Genomic DNA, 7,884 nt, shown 5'->3' with positions numbered 1-7,884 from the left:
GTGATCCAAGTGAGCGTGGGTTTAATCCAATGCTCAAATCATATTCATAAGCACTCATGAACGTTGCAGCAAACATTTGCTTATGTCTAATACTCTTCTAGACAATCCACACACCAATTCACGACAGTCTTCATTCATATCTACTTCCAACATATGAACGACTGTGGCCCGTTTGAATAATTCGATTTTTCTTAATAAACTCAATTATTCTGGAAGTCAAAACATGCAAGGTGAATCACAAGAATAATACTAATCCCATATGGCCTCAAACCTTTGAGTATAAACAAAACACGTTTTATTTATCACCATATCGATTACTCATTATCTGTTGTTTCGGGTAATCAACTTCTTACTTGAATTCCAACACTTGTCCCATGCTCCTAGCATGCACACAATGTTTACATATGGTTCTTACTTTTGTTAAATAGACAAATTGAACATGTTTCCAATCCTTCTCATTTTACAACTCCAAATCCATTTTCTTAAGTGTAAGAATATCAAATTCTCGCTACTTATAGAATATGCTAGATTCTAACACTTTATGCAACGATCCTTTCGTAATGTCACTGCACCAAGGTCACAAAGACTATTGCCAATGATATTACAAAGTCCTCTATCGGAGATTGTTACAAGACAATTCCTTAGATACGATGTCTCTCACTCAAAGTACATTCCTTTGAACATCCTTTTGCATAAAGGTTTCTAATCTAGACATAGATTTTCAATGTTTACTTCCCAATATAGATACATTTCCATACTTTCCATATGACAACTCATGTCTTAATAGAATCTTTTCTATTCATCATAATGTCAATATGGTCCATTAATACCATGCTTCCAACTACTCACAAGTGACCAATCCTCGTCGAACTTTAGATTGTCCTTTGATAGTTGTTTAATTATTTTAGTCAAAACCGATTCTAGTCCCTTTTCCCTCTAAATGCGCTAGACATTTGGAAAATTTTAGAATGGACAAACATTAAATCATTTGCAATCGATCCTATACTCGAAGCGTATGGGACACGACGCACAATGTTTTATTTTCTATGTTGTCAAAATTCGAATTGTGAAGAGGAATGCCGTAATCATAATCGAAATTTTAAGAACACACTATGTACCCTTGACTAAATTTATTAACATTTCACAACCTAATCCTTTAGATTTGAAATGAAGCATAATATTCTCTCCCTTAATTACAGCAAAACAATCTTTCAACTCTTACAACTTTGCAAAGTATGACTCTTGTTTTCTATAATTAATATTGCCAACTATGCAATACTTGCCTTAATAATCATACAATCATAACATTTATGCTCCCACTATCATGATGATTATTATAAAACATAACACTTATGCTCCCACTAGCTTCGACATGTATTCATAAACATCTTAACTTTCAGAAAAACAATACTTATTGAATTTCTTAAGTTCATGTTTCTAATACTTAGTGCTTTGATAATCTTTTATCAAGACTTCTTGAACTTATACACTTTTGCCTTAGATAGTTCATATGTGTGTCTTAACAATTAAGACTAATTGCCAAACCTCACAATTCAAATTATGGAAAGGGATGCCGTAACCATGATCGAATTCGAGAATGCAATTTTACAATCACTATCTTTAAAATCTTTCTTAGTGAAAGCATTTTCTCACAATCATTTTCATGAAGGAGGAAATCTTATGACACTTAGATTTAAACGGTGTATGTGTTCCTATCCATGTGAATTTGTTAAAACCAAAGTTTACGACAAATTCAAACTCATATGGATCGAACTTCCTTAATCTTGATTTCTTGCCTTATGATAGCACAGCTGCCCACCACGTTTTCCAAGTAGTTAAGCAGCTCACCTTTTCCTATCAATGTACTTTCCATTGATCAAGGTCCTTGCCTTTTATGCATTCAAATGAGAACTCATAGGACTCATATGCATAATTAACTCGATTGGATTGGCACAGAAACAAAATAATGTCTTCACGATAGGTTGTAAACCTCAACTCGTGTGCTAGTGATGATCGATAAGGTTTATTTGATTTGTTCTTGAAACTTTTCAAGACTATTAAGACTCCCACTGACTCCTTGACATATACGATTCTCTTATCAAAACATTTCTTGACAAACAAATATTCAAGAGTTAGTGTAGCTTATATCAAAACAAAACACTTCATAATTTTGGTCTTAGTTGGTCTTTGTGTTATCCAAGACATCACAACTTTCCACAATTGATGAATGTTATAAACCTTCTTAATACTATTCACTCAATGTCACAATCTTGACTTTAAGACTTGTTTTGGAACGAAGTATGATTGACTTCTTGATTTGACCATTTCTTCAATCTTTGATTCCTCTTCTTAAACATACAATTGTACTAAGACTTACTTAGAGGATCAATTGAGATATGGTTCTTAATCATTAAGACCTATAATAAAGTATAAAAGCTACTCTCCCTTCTTCTTAGAATGGAGAAACTTTTATCTTTTTGCCTACTTGATTCTTCTTATTCGTTTTGCTATTGATCTAAACCCTTTAATCAATTCAAAATTACACTTAATCTTGTAAGTGTAATCATATTTACTAAGCCTTTAGTAAATCATGACGAATATCTTTGTTACTCTTATGGTGAACTTGATCAACACACAACTTTGTGTACTCGATCTCCTAGTCCTTCACTTGACACTTTGTCAATGAATTAGTCCAATTTCCAAATGCGAAATTTCTCATTCATCGTGCATCCACGTTGCATGATTCCAAGTTTCTGTCCAATTGAAACTTGGGCGATGAGAAACTCTCTCTATTTGGTAAATTCTTGACATTTCCATAAATAACATAACTAAGAATCATATCCATTCGTTGTAGAAATATTCAAACATCAATTTTCACATAACGATTTCATTGCAAGGAAGTAAACAAATAAATAAATTGAAAGGTTCAATATCAAATAAGTCAAACAAAATTTATTTTATTTATAAAAGCAGCGGAAAAACATTTTTCCTTACAATGCAAAATCTATTGAAAACTATGTAAAAGGAAAATTTCTAACAACTCTATCTAAGCTCAAAATCCAATCTTCAAGTCCATGCGATCAAGATCCATCTCTTGTGATTAGATTCATCTTGCTCTCTTATCAAGCTTCCTTTCTTTTCACCGATCCTTCAAAACATTCAAATGCAATCTTATCACATCATGTATTAAGAATCAATGAATAGGAACTTAACGGAGTTAGATAGTGGATTTTACCTGAAGCGTAGTCATACTTTTGACTCTCCCATCTCTTAGATCTCTTAGGTAAATAAGGCAACTTCATCTCCAATGCCCCTTCTCTTGGCAATAAAAGCAAATTGACTCTTTTGGAACAACACATGGAACTACTTCAGACATCGCCTTTCTCTTATGATCAATCTTTTCAATCATAGCATGTCTTTCATTGCCCTTGTCTATATCCATAGAGGTCTCGAAGGCAGATTCACCAATCAACTTTGCTTTTCTATTGCGCCAAACCATTGCTGATTCAGCAGCAATAAGCATATAGGTGAGATCTATAAGGGTCATGTCGTGGTTCATCATATAGTACTCCCTTACGAACTCACTATATGAGTTAGGAAGTGACTGAAGAACCCAATCAACAGCCATTTCCTCACAGACAATGGATCCCAACAGTGTGACTTTATCCCTAGGACATGTGCACACACCGACTTTCCTTCTTTATGTTCACTTGCCAAAAGGGCTTGAGTGATCTTGAACTTTTCAAGCCTTTGAACTTGTGGGTTAGGGAGAATAATTGGAGGAGGAGGAGGAGGAAGTGAAGCATGATCTCTTGTTCCTCGATCGAATCGTGGAATATCATCTTCATGTGGAATGCTTGTTCCACGGGATTTGGGAAGACCATAGTTGTCGAACTTTGACATTTACAAAATGGGAGAAAACAAATTCAAGTTAGTTGATAGATTGAGTCCTTAGTAAATCACCCAAATGAGATACTAAGGCTAGAACCCAACACAATACGCTACAACCTAGAAAAGGGATGCTGTAATCTAGTTGCAGAATATTTGAAGGTAAGTGAATGACGATTCACTAATTTCCACCATGAAAAACGAAAAAGAAATTTAAGTTTTAAATCTATGAAAACTCCTAGATCCTTTGAGATTCATTGAACTTTCAATGGCATGTTTAAATCTCAATATGCCCCTCTTGTTTGTGACTGGGATGCCGAGGATCACAAAGCGGGTGTGAATAACCATGCAAACTACATGGTGCCCTCACATGTTACAGTCACCTATTCGATGTGCCGGTAAACCACACACGCTCCACCGAACTATGACAAACATTGAGTCACCATTTGCTACCTTTGCTTAGAACCATTTAGTGTGCCGGTAAACCACACACGCTCCACTAACGTCTTCGCAAGGGCACAAAGTGTAATTTCATGGAATTGCATCAATTCACTTTTGCCTAAGTAACTAAGATTGGGAATTAGAAAAACATTTAGTTACTTTGTATTTCATTATACTTATAATGGAAGGTTTCGTCCTATCCTACCCGTTCGGCTAACGACCCTCCACTAGTCAAGAGTGCGGTGGGTAAGAGTGGATACCCATTGAATCGCCATTTTATAGGCAATTTCTTTAAACACCCCTTATAGACCAGCTTCGTGAATGAGGCCTACTAACGGTAAGACTGACTTTTACTCATACATATATATAATGTTAGACTTTTAATGTTATATATATAGTATAGGGTGCATTTTATACTTTTAAAATACTATGTGGTTAACTTTAACAATTACCCTTTTAATTCAATTAAATGGTTAACCTAAACTTTTATGGATTTATTAAATCTCTTTTAATTATACTCCTTAATTAATTAATAAAACCATAAGGGTGTATTTGAACTTTTCAAAACATTTCTAGGGTTTTAGAATTTAACATTCCTAATTAACTTTTAATCAACTTTTAAATTCCAAAACTTGAGGGCAGGTTTTGAAACCTTTTTCAAAACATTAAGGTTTTAACTATTTAAATTTCAAAACAACAAAACTTTTGGGTTCAAATTTAAACTATAAAACCTAAATGGTAAAATATGAAACTTTTCATAACAACAAGGATCAAATAACAAATAATATAAACTAACATTTAGTTACATAATTATCCATATTTGATTTGTTTAATGATTTCTTGCAAAACAATTTATCAATTTACTCAAAATAATTAATCAATTATCTTATAAGGAAACAATTATCTTGTTAATTGATAATTATCTTTAATTAGATCAAGAATATAGTCATATATATCATAAAATCGGATTTATATTGATCTAACATGATAAGTTAACTATCCAAATGCAAAAACAGCAAGAAATCCCGAGATAAGCATTATCTGACGCTCGAACTCGCCGAGTACCACACTGTACTCGCCGAGTTGAGGTCTACTCGCCGAGTACACTGTGGTACTCGCTGAGTTCCTCAGCCATAAAGCCCAAAAAACGATTTTTCCAGTTATACAATGCATCAATACAATTGAAACCAAGCTAGGCTCTGATACCACTGATGGGTTTTGGTCATAAGACATCCTATGTGCTCATACAAACCCTAATGCTTGGATCTAGGTTTCTCTATTGTACATGCTTTGAATCCAAGACTATAACCCCTAATTCTAACATATGGAAATCGACATTAACATATAATTAGGTTTAAGAACATACCTTGATTGTTATATAGCAATAACAATCCCAATTCCTCCTTGAATTTGCTTTGGAAGGCTTAGAGTCACAAGTGTCACTCCTCTAATGGCTTACAAACACCATAAGCAAGTGGAGAAAGTATAAAGAGAGAGGTGAGAGGTTAGAATTCGTATCTAGGACCTCTTGGGAAGGGATACACGAATTCATGACCCTAGGGGTGTTTATATAGGTGTAGAGATAGGGTTTCAGTCATTATCCTTATCTAGTTGCTTATCCACAAAGCAACCCATAAGATAATCCTTGAATCCTTACCATAGTCAAATTCTAAGACCTTATCACCTCAAATTCGTTCACCCTATATTTAAGATAATCCTTACCTTATTTTGTAACTATCACATAATTACAAATCAGCCCCTCTAGTTTAATTAATTACACTTGATCACAAAACTAATTCTTAATTAATTATTGACCAATATTAATTAAACAAATATGATTTCTCCTTTAATATATTATTCCTATAACATATTAATAAATCATATTATCCTTTCTCTCTTTATTCATTTCTCCAATCAAGTTGCTTTGGTGAAGGCAACCCAAAAGGACCATGCACCATCGGGTCAAGTACATACCAAAATAGTTATGGACTTAGACACTAATCCAACAGTATCTAAAAAGGAAAAAGAAAGATACCATAGAACTTGGTCAACATCAGTCAACATGGTCAGAATTAGTCCTTCAATGGACCCTACGCATCTTCAAAATGTTAACCGCTTTAGAGCCATAAACCACATTCTCAATTACTTGATGGGCGAATAGATCACGGCTGGATGCGGTCGCGGTGTGCAAGACAAAGGAAACAGAGATGCGCCCAATGGGGGCACTTTAAATCACCAATGTAGACCATAGTGCACGAAGGAAAGGCACCTCTTCACACACTATGATTCCTACATTTGTCAGGCCAAAGTGTATAATAACGAAATAGGGTTTTGCAGCACGGCCTCTAGGCAAACATCCGGTTCCAGAGACTTCTCCCTTGTATTGTCCTTTAAAGTCTACCGTCTCATCGTCGGGGCCTTTTCTCACCAAAAATCAAAAGTAAAATAAAATAATAAAAACTATACTTAACCTAAATCTAAACCTAACAACCTAAAACTTCAATCTTGAACTTCTGTTATTGGGTCTTCAATCACATTCACTGCTTGACATCCAGTTTTTTTTTTTTTTTTTTTTTTTTTTTTTTTTTTTTTTTTTGCAAACTAGATATATAACATAAGTCTTGAACTTGGAATCTTGTTCTTCTTTTTGTGTTGCTCTTTTTCTTCTTTGTTTTTGTTGCTTTTCTTGAATCATCTTTAAAAAGGCTCTTATTTTCTTCACTTTTTCAAACTTCTTCATTCGTTGTGATGCTTCTTGGAAGGTCTAAGGATTTTCACCAAGTAACATAGGACTCCAATAGTAAAAATTGAGTGATAGATAGAGGTTAATATGAACACCTGATGATCATTGACAATGTGCCAAGATCAACTAAAAAGGGTTGGGAATGACTCAAAAATGGGTGTTACCGAAAAGACTTGGTCCCAAAAGATGTGAATTAGGGGACCCACTTCAAAGTTCATCAAGCACCTCAATGCAAGGTGTGATAAAAATAATCTATCTAACTATCTACTCTAGACCCCTAGAAAAATGATAACCTATCCTAAAAAAGCGGTGAGAATCTAACTAAACAAGGCTCGAACGAGACTCGGGAGTACTAAGGGGTACTCCCTCCAAAACCAAGATGCGAGTCTTCAATATCTTCAATGTCTTCAAAATACCTTACCAGGCTAGTCTTTGCTCGCACACATTGGCATGACCAACCACATCCCTCCGCACCTAGACCCAATCAAGCTGCCTGCATCTGACCCCCACACAAGCGGTCAAAAAGTGGTCTGTAAGGCTCAAAACGCGCCCCATTTATCAAATACAAGGAATTCCATATCAAGACCCAGAAACAATCTATGATTCAATACTTATGACTCGGTGCTATGGTACCTGTAGGGATGAGAAGACAAGAGAGAACAAAAATGCATGAACTTAAACTAGAATGCATCTAAGAAGTATGAAAATTAGAAAAGAAAGAAAGAAAATATGCAATATTTTTGAATTTTTTATGCAATTTTTATGAATGCCCTAAATGACTAACTCTAAATGCAACTATATACAACCTAAAT

The sequence above is a fragment of the Lactuca saligna genome, chromosome 4 (genome assembly GCF_052625555.1).
Source record: "Lactuca saligna cultivar CGN05327 chromosome 4, ASM5262555v1, whole genome shotgun sequence".
In the NCBI taxonomy this organism is placed as follows: domain Eukaryota; kingdom Viridiplantae; phylum Streptophyta; class Magnoliopsida; order Asterales; family Asteraceae; genus Lactuca; species Lactuca saligna.
This window is presented reverse-complemented; position numbering follows the sequence as displayed.